Genomic DNA, 12514 nt, shown 5'->3' on the forward strand with positions numbered 1-12514 from the left:
CATGATATGGGGTCCCTGACGTCCCATTCCATATGTCTAATTTTGCTACTTAAAAGGCAGGGCTCGAGACAGAGTACGTTATTCAAAAACAAACCGTCATATTTTTTTTGTTCCTGTCCTGGATTTGAAATGAAACCTTATTCTATCATATTTTATTGACTTTCCAACGTCAGATTGTTTAATTTATGCCGTACTATTTTGAGAAGTTCCCCCCCCCTTCAGCGCAGCCAACACTGGGCTATTCTCTCAGCCATCCATCAGAATAATGTGAATAAATCCTGAAGACATTAAAGGGAGAGAGGTTTTTGACCCGGGGGGGGGGTACTTAGGCAAATGGAGGGTACGGTATGTGCCGCCCTTAAGGGTACCTTTTTTGGACTTCCAAAGTCCCGCTAAGGGTCGGAAAAATCAGAAAATCAAATTTCAGTCCAACTAAGGGTCGGAAAAATAGGAAAATTTCAATTTTTTACCCCCTGAAAGATCGAAATTTGGTCAAAATTGGTCAAATTAGTCCCGCTAAGGGTCGTAAAATTCACAAAATTTTCCTTGGTTTTCTCTTTTTTAGTCCCGGTAAGGGTCCAAAGTTCGAAAGTCGGGCGGCACCCCCCCGTCAGCGCGCAACCTTAGTACCCCCCCCCCGGGCCCGGGGGGTTTCTGATACCCAGAGACACTTTTGCATCGACTTTCTGACTTTACCGACGAGACACGTCGATATAATCCTTTCGTGAGCGCTATCAGAATTATAAAATAGGCGAATTACCCTGAGTATCAGAGGTTAAGTTTTCAAAGAATATATTAACCTCTGAAGACCAATAAAATAAATTTTATTGCGCATGTGTCAATCTGATCATTGTAGAAAGAATCAAAGATGAAGAGCAAATATTACCATATTAATGTCTAGCAGACTATATCAGTATGCAGTTTACTATTTACAAATTCCCCAGAAACCTCCAAGTGTAATTGACATGAGTTTCTTTCAAAAGAAATCTTCTACATGATTCCCAAATGTATAACAGTAATTACTAAACTATTAATTATTACCACCGGAGGAAGCCTAAAGCTTCTGAGGATGACATTCACGCATAAGGAAGTTGGGCTAACATCTCATAATTTTGCGCGTTTTTCAGTATTTTAGTTCCGCTTAACGGTAGCATTCTTATCTTACGGTCTCTCTGTTGTTTTATCATCATCAAAAAGACTTTTCCGGAGTTATTTTGATCTGATTACTCATTTTGAAATGTCAGTTTGTCTTTTTCTTATCCCTGGAGAGTTAAATGAATCTAACGAAATTCCCTTTTCTGGGAAATTCCCGTTTTATACCACAAGTAGTTACTAAGCGCTCTTCATAGGTTAAAAATATTACTCTACTCAAAGTATTCTAACAGTTATGTTGCTAAACGTGTACATTAGTAAAATAACATATGAAGAGCAGTATCTTCAGATATAACCGCTTTTTATAGGAAAAACCAGTAAGTCATATGATTCTGGCTGGGCTGCTCTTTAATTTATATGAGTTTTTCAGCCTTAAATGTCAATGTTAATTAAAATGGAAACATGTACTTCTCAGTAATTTCTGAAATCTGAGGTTCAGATTCTTCTTAATTTGTTCTTAGGTTTTGGCCAAATTTCAGCCTCGTATTCTTATGAAATTGTTCTTATAAAAAACGTGTAAGATGGATGTCACTCTAAGTAGACTGTAAATCACTCCCTTGACACATTTGTTAGCATTTGAATGAATTTTGTCTCAGATGAGAGGTCACTCTTAACAAAAATTACTGTAGGGCTAAGATCATTCCTTTTGAACGCAAATTCAACTCTATGTGTTCGTTTTGCTGCGGTGGCACCTTAATGAAAGTTATGGCTAGTAGTAATGTTACTTTAATGGAATCGAAATAATAGGCAGATCTTTATGTTAAGATTCTCTATCACTGACTCTTTTTGAAAAGCATTGATGACATTTTGAGTTGTGTTTTCAACGACGGGAATAAAAATATCAACTTTGAATCTTATCCAAGATCTTGGATGGTCGTCATGGTTACTTTTCTCTGCGTTGATTGCGCGCTGAATAGAATCTCGATTGGTCGGCATAGGTCAATATATGATTTTGGCCTGCGCTTTTCACGGTATAGGCGAATGGCTTAGGGAAATGGGTTCGAGTTTAACATGTTTCGGTACAAACCGAGCGAAACTAACTCGTGAGATAATGTTAGTTCAAGTCGCAGGGGTTAAGACCTAATGTAAAAGACTTCGTACTCTTCGCACCATGTTTTCTTTAAACAAACTCGAGATCTCCAGGGATTTGGAAATTCATTGCAGTAGAGGCACGTTTTACGTTGGATACATCCTAGTACAGATTAAACACCGTGAAGCTTCCATCGCGAGCACTGATATATAAGGAAAACGAACGCGTTACTGAACTCTACATACCTGTTTCACAGGTTTTGGTCGCTACAGATGTGTTTTGACCACTATAGCTGGGTTTTGACTACTGGGCGTACTCGTCAAAGAAAAAACTAATTCTTTTCAACATGAGTGTCTACACAATACATTATACAAGAAGAAAGTGTAGCACATGCATCTGTAATCATAAAATCCAAAAGACCCTCTCTCCCTCGGCAGTTTGCGTGAATTCGTAAAAATTGGAAAAAGGCGTGAATGTGTAACACAGGAAAAAATTATTGATTCCCTAGCCTAGGGATTGTTTATTTTCAGATGTGGTTTTTAATTCGATCACATTAGTCTACAATTTTAAGTTCGGGAAAGTAAGGAAACTAGGGAAACCTATTTTCCCATGCTGGAAGTGTATTACCAATGTGTTAGTGAAAACGGATTTCCACATGTGGAAAACTAATATTTTTAACATTCTAGTTGCCCATTCAGAATTGCATCGGGAAATTAAAAATCCCAAGTTTTTCTAAACTAATTATGGATGAGTCGGGAAAATAGAGATCACGAGTTTTGGAAATGATTACTTTCTACAAGCTGGGGAAAGGAATTATCACGAATTGTGACCTTGCTTGCTTTATTCTATTTTTTTCAAAGAATATATTAACCTCTGAAGACCAATAAAATAAATTTTATTGCGCATGTGTCAATCTGATCATTGTAGAAAGAATCAAAGATGAAGAGCAAATATTACCATATTAATGTCTAGCAGACTATATCAGTATGCAGTTTACTATTTACAAATTCCCCAGAAACCTCCAAGTGTAATTGACATGAGTTTCTTTCAAAAGAAATCTTCTACATGATTCCCAAATGTATAACAGTAATTACTAAACTATTAATTATTACCACCGGAGGAAGCCTAAAGCTTCTGAGGATGACATTCACGCATAAGGAAGTTGGGCTAACATCTCATAATTTTGCGCGTTTTTCAGTATTTTAGTTCCGCTTAACGGTAGCATTCTTATCTTACGGTCTCTCTGTTGTTTTATCATCATCAAAAAGACTTTTCCGGAGTTATTTTGATCTGATTACTCATTTTGAAATGTCAGTTTGTCTTTTTCTTATCCCTGGAGAGTTAAATGAATCTAACGAAATTCCCTTTTTCTGGGAAATTCCCGTTTTATACCACAAGTAGTTACTAAGCGCTCTTCATAGGTTAAAAATATTACTCTACTCAAAGTATTCTAACAGTTATGTTGCTAAACGTGTACATTAGTAAAATAACATATGAAGAGCAGTATCTTCAGATATAACCGCTTTTTATAGGAAAAACCAGTAAGTCATATGATTCTGGCTGGGCTGCTCTTTTAATTTATATGAGTTTTTCAGCCTTAAATGTCAATGTTAATTAAAATGGAAACATGTACTTCTCAGTAATTTCTGAAATCTGAGGTTCAGATTCTTCTTAATTTGTTCTTAGGTTTTGGCCAAATTTCAGCCTCGTATTCTTATGAAATTGTTCTTATAAAAAACGTGTAAGATGGATGTCACTCTAAGTAGACTGTAAATCACTCCCTTGACACATTTGTTAGCATTTGAATGAATTTTGTCTCAGATGAGAGGTCACTCTTAACAAAAATTACTGTAGGGCTAAGATCATTCCTTTTGAACGCAAATTCAACTCTATGTGTTCGTTTTGCTGCGGTGGCACCTTAATGAAAGTTATGGCTAGTAGTAATGTTACTTTAATGGAATCGAAATAATAGGCAGATCTTTATGTTAAGATTCTCTATCACTGACTCTTTTTGAAAAGCATTGATGACATTTTGAGTTGTGTTTTCAACGACGGGAATAAAAATATCAACTTTGAATCTTATCCAAGATCTTGGATGGTCGTCATGGTTACTTTTCTCTGCGTTGATTGCGCGCTGAATAGAATCTCGATTGGTCGGCATAGGTCAATATATGATTTTGGCCTGCGCTTTTCACGGTATAGGCGAATGGCTTAGGGAAATGGGTTCGAGTTTAACATGTTTCGGTACAAACCGAGCGAAACTAACTCGTGAGATAATGTTAGTTCAAGTCGCAGGGGTTAAGACCTAATGTAAAAGACTTCGTACTCTTCGCACCATGTTTTCTTTAAACAAACTCGAGATCTCCAGGGATTTGGAAATTCATTGCAGTAGAGGCACGTTTTACGTTGGATACATCCTAGTACAGATTAAACACCGTGAAGCTTCCATCGCGAGCACTGATATATAAGGAAAACGAACGCGTTACTGAACTCTACATACCTGTTTCACAGGTTTTGGTCGCTACAGATGTGTTTTGACCACTATAGCTGGGTTTTGACTACTGGGCGTACTCGTCAAAGAAAAAACTAATTCTTTTCAACATGAGTGTCTACACAATACATTATACAAGAAGAAAGTGTAGCACATGCATCTGTAATCATAAAATCCAAAAGACCCTCTCTCCCTCGGCAGTTTGCGTGAATTCGTAAAAATTGGAAAAAGGCGTGAATGTGTAACACAGGAAAAAATTATTGATTCCCTAGCCTAGGATTGTTTATTTCAGATGTGGTTTTTAATTCGATCACATTAGTCTACAATTTTTAAGTTCGGGAAGTAAGGAAACTAGGGAAACCTATTTTCCCTGCTGGAAGTGTATTACCAATGTGTTAGTGAAAACGGATTTCCACATGTGGAAAACTAATATTTTTAACATTCTAGTTGCCCATTCAGAATTGCATCGGGAAATCAAAAATCCCAAGTTTTTCTAAACTAATTATGGATGAGTCGGGAAAAGAGAGATCACGGGTTTTGGCAATGATTACTTTCTACAAGCTGGGGAAAGGAATTATCACGAATTGTGACCTTGCTTGCTTTATTCTATTTTTTTCAAAGAATATATTAACCTCTGAAGACCAATAAAATAAATTTTATTGCGCATGTGTCAATCTGATCATTGTAGAAAGAATCAAAGATGAAGAGCAAATATTACCATATTAATGTCTAGCAGACTATATCAGTATGCAGTTTACTATTTACAAATTACCCAGAAACCTCCAAGTGTAATCGACATGAGTTTCTTTCAAAAGAAATCTTCTACATGATTCCCAAATGTATAACAGTAATTACTAAACTATTAATTATTGCCACCGGAGGAAGCCTAAAGCTTCTGAGGATCCTAGCCTAGGGATTGTTCATTTTCAGATGTGGTTTTTAATTCAATCACATTAGTCTACAATTTTAAGTTCAGGAAAGTAAGGAAACTAGGGAAACCTATTTTCCCATGCTGGAAGTGTATTACCAATGTGTTAGTGAAAACGGATTTCCACATGTGGAAAACTAATATTTTTAACATTCTAGTTGCCCATTCAGAATTGCATCGGGAAATTAAAAATCCCAAGTTTTTCTAAACTGATTATGGATGAGTCGGGAAAAGAGAGATCACGAGTTTTGGAAATGATTACTTTCTACAAGCTGGGGAAATGAATTATCACGAATTGTGACCTTGCTTGCTTTATTCTATTTTTTCTCTGGATCGGGAAATGTAATTTCTTATAAATCTTAAATCTTAATAAAATGTCCCAGATTGGGAAATTCGATTTCCCAAACTCTTTAATTTGAGTGTATCCTTTAAGCAATTAATTAAATCATAACTTATTTTTCAAACCTTCAAATAAGACAATTCAATCAAAGATTTTAAATTGTCAGAAATAAGAGCCTAAGTTCGGGAAATTTTTTTTTAGGTTAGGGAAAATTGATTTCCCTAACTTGTATTACGCATGCGTGAGAAAAAACCACAAGTGATTTTTCACTCAAAAGTGTTCCAGTCGCATGTAAAGCAAACCATTATAAGGGTGTATTCGATCAGTGTGTAACACAACGCTAAAGGTGAGGCGTCCCGCCAGGACGGCCTCATTCGTTCGCAATGGACTTGCGTCGCAAGGGCTCAGTGGATCGGTGAGACGGGTTTGAGGTCATTAAGTTGGCTCTCTAGTGCAGCTCCACTGTTGTGACAAAAGTACCGGGATTCTCAAAGTAGCGCAAGTACACGTCAGAACGAATGAGAGCTATCGAACCAATTCTCACAGAATGATCGAATACATTTAATTATTAAATTATTAAATTAGAAAAGCACTTTTCAATAATAGGGAAATTTAACATCCCTAGGTAGTCATAAGATCGGGAAATCTCATTTCCATAACTAGGGAGCTGTTGCACCTTCCCTAGTTAGGGATTGGTTGGGGAAAAATCTATATTTCCAGATCTGGAAATATACATTTCCATAGCCTAGGGATTTTATCTGCCCTTTCGGGAAGTTCCTATTCCGATTCGAATGCTTTCTCGTTCGGGCCATTGGTGGGGGCTGGCTGTTTAATGTACAGGGTGTCCGGAAAAAAAGTATTGAGCTCGAACATGATTCTGAGTAGAAGGTTGTTGCGTGTGTTTAGCAAAATGTAAGAAAATACCAACAAATTAATTGTTTTTACAACAGTCATTATGATTAATAAGAAATCAACTTTCTTTACAATTTTCATGACGTTAAAGCAATTGAGAATTGTTTTTTGTAAAAGTCATTCATAAAAGATGTCTCATGACAATTAATTTAGTGAAAGACACACAAGGACTTTTTTTCTATAGAAGTCGGGTTTAGGGGGGGGTTCCAAAATTTTTTTGAGGGTTTAGGGGGGGGGGGTTCCAATTTTTTTTGGGAAACTCAAGAGAAAATGTAGGAAGTCTAATTTCATGGTTTTACGTTTGAAGTTTTCAAAAAATTTTCGGCCTTACAGCCGACAACTCATAATTGATCTTATTGGATATATGTACATTTCATATTGGCATTATTTGGGCATCATCGCCTTGCCCTTTTGGTTTGCAACATTGAGCTAGGCGAGGGAAGTAGATTAGTGGCTCTCACAGCTCATGAGAGTGGTTTGAAAAAGTACTTCTTAAAAGAAATTTGTCAAAACAAAGTGTCTTTTAGCTAAAATGGTGGTGAAAATATTGAAATTTTCGCCCGTTGCGCCTCCTTAGCATCTGCTAATATCTTCTAACTTACATACTAACTAACAGACACAGGGCTTTGACAGACCCTGGAAAACCTGGAAAATATAGGTTTTATAGGAAAATTTCAAACTCAGAGAATTTTATTTTTCAGACTCCTTTTAACAACAGAGTAGCTTGTATTTAGGGTCTCGAGTAACCAATCTTCAAAATTTTCTCTTGAGTAATTGAGATGCCTCTGTAATGTCTGATGAAAAATGGTATTCGACATCTCACCATCAGTTTAAAAATAGACTCAGGGAGATTGTGTACATTATCAGTAATTTTTCAGGGAATCAGTGGCGACCTGGCAGGGGCTGCAGGGGGTCCACCCCCCAGAAAGATCTGAGAGGGGCGCCAAAAGAGCTTTTCAAGGGGGCGCGAAAATTTGGTTGATGTTTAATTGGGCAATTTGGCACCCTTCTACACGTTTATAGCGCCTTTTATAAAGTGTTATGTTAATTTTTTTTTCGCGTGCAGCGCTTTTTCTTTGCGCTCTTGCATCTTTTCTCTTGATTTTTTCCGAAACTACCATCAACATTGAATCGCAAAAAGCCGAAGCAAGGTGTTGTGTATCAACCAGTAGTTCAAGAGGATGCTCACCCCCAGAGAGAATACCAAAAAGATCGAAACTTGTTGATGCTCGCTGTGGTTTTTGTGGTCTTATGCCTGCTTATGCTGACTAAATTTCTCCTTTTTAGTAACTCTTTTAAGTTGTTTGACCTTTCTCACCAAAAATTTTCGTGCCCTTATCTCTAGCCTCTTTTAGCCATTGATCTTTAATGGAGAGTAAAGTAGTGGCGCAAAATCTTAAATAAGATGATCAGGTAACAAAACTTCAATTTCAAGTATCAAGAGCTCATATCATGGTTGCGCCTCCTTTGTTCAAAACACCTTAACATTTCAAATTACAAAAAACAAATTCCAAGTTTCTTGACTCAAAGATTCCGGCTAATAGTAGCGACCTTGCTTAATTTTCTGGGGGTGCAAACTATGAAATTGGCGCCCCTGGTATTTTTTGTCCTTATTTGCGCCCTCCATTATTAAGTGAAAATATTAAACTGTAAGAGCAGTATGGTTGAAAGTAACGCCCCTAATCTTTGAAATGGACATTTTATACCTAGTAAGTCGATTTAGTCTATATTGCTTTCTAAAACTCTTATCATAAAAATTACCTGATAATCTTAAAACTTTTGCGCCGCTGGTCTTACTTTACCCTCCATTAAAGATCATGGCTGAAAGAGCCCCCAAAATGCAGAAGTTGGGAAGAAGGGTTCGTTCTAATTTTGGTGCTGCAGGAAAAAAGTTTTGGTGTAAGAAAGGTCAAACAGCTTAAAAGATCTTCTAAAACGGAGAAAGTTAGTCAGTATAAGACCACAGAAACCACAGCGAGAATCAACAAGTTTTGATCATTTTGGCAATCTCTCATTTTAGGGGTGAGCATTTGTAACTAGGGGAAAGTAAGCAATAAATTTGTTCAAGTTTGCTAAATAATGTTAAATTTCTCTTCTTGCAACAAAACTTAGATGTCGAATGAAACAACAGCCGCCATCTTGGATTTCCATCAAAACTGACTTTCGTATCCGTCAAAGAAACATTTCTAGCGGGCCGCAGAAGAGCACTCTCGTACGCTCAATTCATAAGGGCGACACATTCTCTTTAACCCCTGGTGGATACACAAGACTTCTCTTACTTCTGATTCAATATTGATAAAAGTTTTGAAAAAATTCAAGAGAAAGGATGCAAAAGGGTAAAATAAAGCGCCGCAGGCGAAAAAAAATAACATTGTACCCATAGAAGGCGCTATAAACGTGCCGAAGGGCGCCAAATTGCCTAATTAAACATCAACAAAATTTTGGCGCTCCCTTAAAAGCTCTTTTGGCGCCCCTCTCAGATCTTTCTGGGTGGTGCACTGCACACCCTGCACCCCCTGCCAGGCCGCCACTGATTCAGATTCTTACGAGTTGGCCAATTTTCACCCTGATATTCTTACAGAAGATATATATTATATTCTTATAAAATAAAAGCGTGTAGTTTTGAAAGAACAAGTCCAAAACATGAGTGCATAGGTTAATTTAAGGATGGGTTATAAGAATGAAAATGTATTACATAGAGGGGGATTTGCATGAAAACATTTTAACCATTTTTGAATCAGCCATTGTCATTGCCATGGTATATAATCTGCATTTTACTAAAATTACAACAGCTTGGATATTTTCAACCTTGTTTTAACCAAGTAATTATCTCTCTCGCTAATTTTCTTAAAATTGATCTTTAATTGGTTCATTTAGCATGGTATAATAGTCTCTAGGGTGAAGATCAATTTCACTTAGGAGTGTCTTTGATGATTCGGACTGTGACGCTCACCCCGAGCGCTTCAATTAATTTTTGTTTTGGTGTTAGATGTTTTGGTATGAGGTCAGCCACAGGATAGCATAATAAGCGAATTCATGCTTTTGATTTATGAATTTTTTGTTTCGCATTTTTGTTACAAAAATGTAAACCAGCGTGATGATTTCTACTGACAATAAAAATGTAAATTAGTAGAAGAAAGCGATTACATGGAGATATCTATCGATATTTAATTTTCGTAATTTGTGATCCGTTGTCAGATGAACAGTTTGTTACGTTTATTGTTCGTCTACTGATGTGAATTACAAAAGCTATTAGAGGAAGTCATACTAGTTCCTCTTTCTTAGCATGCGAGACATCTATGTTTGTATGGTGTATATATTCAAAGCTGATAATTATATGACTTTCTACAACTTGTGAAGTTTTTCAACACGTAAAATGGTTTTGTGTCTAGTTGATGATTGTAGAGTTCTGTAAAATATAAAATTGAAGTTTTGAATTTGTTAAAAGATTTTATGCTGATCATATTTCTTAGTCTGTTAATCTTGATGATCTTGTTGGTTTGATATCGATGAAAAAAACTGTGGCATAACTCTGGTGAAAGTTTCTGAGTTTGAAAACGAAGTCAATTTAAACGTTTTTTATTAGATCATATAAATTTGAGCTGAGACTTGGGTGTGCTTATTTTTTTTGACAATCTTGAGCCTTTGAGCGTTCACCGTAGGATTTCTATCAAAAATCCGATGGTGGGAATTTGAATATTGGTTTAGCTTAAAAAGCCAGTTTAGTTTACGTGGTTTTTTGGATGATAAATTTTATTATATAGATAACATTGTCATGGGATTTCTGAAGATTTATTAGAGATTTAGACGGTAACGTATGGGAGTTTTACATTCGATCCTATTTTGAGCAGTAGTAGAGACACGAAGAGTGTCCATTGGGGCCGTCCACATAGTACGTACGCACTAAGGGGGAGGGGGGGATCTTCTCAAAAGCGTATGCTTCTGTACAGGGGGAGGTGAGGGGTCAAAGGAAAATGTACTTACGCAGAGAAAAAAATTTTCATAGCCCCTTCTTGCTTGTTTTTTGTCGACTTTTACGCTTCTCATACGGATCAAGGAAAAGAAAAAGTTCCTTAATAAACATAGAGCTTCATGTATGAAATAAATGTCCGAACCAAGCGATTTGAATTTAAAATTTTCTTCAACCAAGGGGAGGGTGAATGGTCCTCTTAGTACACACACGCTAAAATGTCGAAAATCGAGTACCCTCCCCCCATTGTATAAATATTATGAAGTTTTTAATCATTATCATTTTAGATGAAAACGAAAAAGAAATTCTTCTAATACTGAAATTCAACGAATGCCAATCAAACAAAAATTGAATAGCTGATTGTGCTGATTTTTCAACAACACAGTCCAAAAATAGGTGTTATTATATAAACCTTTCAACTAAAGTGATTAACTAACCACCATGTATAGAGTTGTTATATTCATTGGTTGTTTGACAGCGTTCATTTTACAGACCGCCAGTATCTCTGGACAAGCATGGCTTCAAGTAGAATATCGGAACTTTGTAGTGGATATTGGCTTATGGCGATTCTGTTGTTCTGAAATCAAATTAATAAATCCAGATGCTAATATTGAAAAGGTGACTCATACAATGTGTTCAGATATCGATAATTTATCACATATGATCAAAGCTGTACAAACTTTTATGGTGATTGCAATTTTTAGTTCTGCTATAGCAACTTGCTTAGCTGGATATGCTATATATTCTGATAACTGTATTCGAATGGCATTGATATTTCTAACAGTTTCAATGATATTTTGTTTGACAGCTATGCTTGTGTTTACTGTTAACCATGAACAACATTCGAAAAGCGTTGATGAATCTCCTACGTTAAAAACATTGATTAAAATTTGGTCCAAATATGGTTGGTGCTTTGCTTTTGGATGGCTGACAATTATGGATATGTCTTTCACGATATGTTGTGGTGGACTCGCAAATTGTACAGATAAATAATTAATAGCTATTTTCGGTACCTAATAGCCGTCCCACCCGCTAATTAATTTTTCTAAAATTTTCGACCCAGGACATTCTTATTCAAACCCCTCCTCCGCGCTTATTAATTTTTGGGAAAGTTCCCTCTTTTGTCCTAATTCTGCTGCTTTAGCCTCCTTTAAAATATTTTTCCACCCAGGATATTTTTATTCCAACCCTTCGGCTATTAGGTAAACGAGAGTATGCATCCTGAGGCGTGAAGAGACTGGGATAGAATTTACCAAAAAGAAGGGTCAAATGTCTGAAGTTATTACATTGATCTTCTTATATGTTGAACGGTGAAAAAGAATGCGGCTATTATATCTTGATTTTTCCTGGCATGTTTCGAACTCGGCCTGTTCTCAAGGGATTGATTTTCTTATAGATATTTTGATTAATTCGATCCAATTCCTTTGAGTCGTTAAAGGGTGATAGGTGATTGTGACGTGTCGTAAAATGAACTCCAAAAACTTATTGACCTTGAAAATTTAATTCCTATGCTACTGATTTTTTATTTCATGACTTTTCTTCAGTAAATACACCCCTGTGTCACAGACCCGGTGGACCCTCCACCCCGGTGCAAAAATAGGCCAAAAAATCGTCCCCGGTGGAAAAAATATCCTACAATTTCAACACCACTGCAAAATTGCTCTATGATTTTATCCCCATTGAAAACTGAA

The sequence above is a fragment of the Clytia hemisphaerica genome, unplaced genomic scaffold, assembly GCF_902728285.1.
Source record: "Clytia hemisphaerica strain Z4C2 unplaced genomic scaffold, Clytia hemisphaerica genome assembly, whole genome shotgun sequence".
In the NCBI taxonomy this organism is placed as follows: domain Eukaryota; kingdom Metazoa; phylum Cnidaria; class Hydrozoa; order Leptothecata; family Clytiidae; genus Clytia; species Clytia hemisphaerica.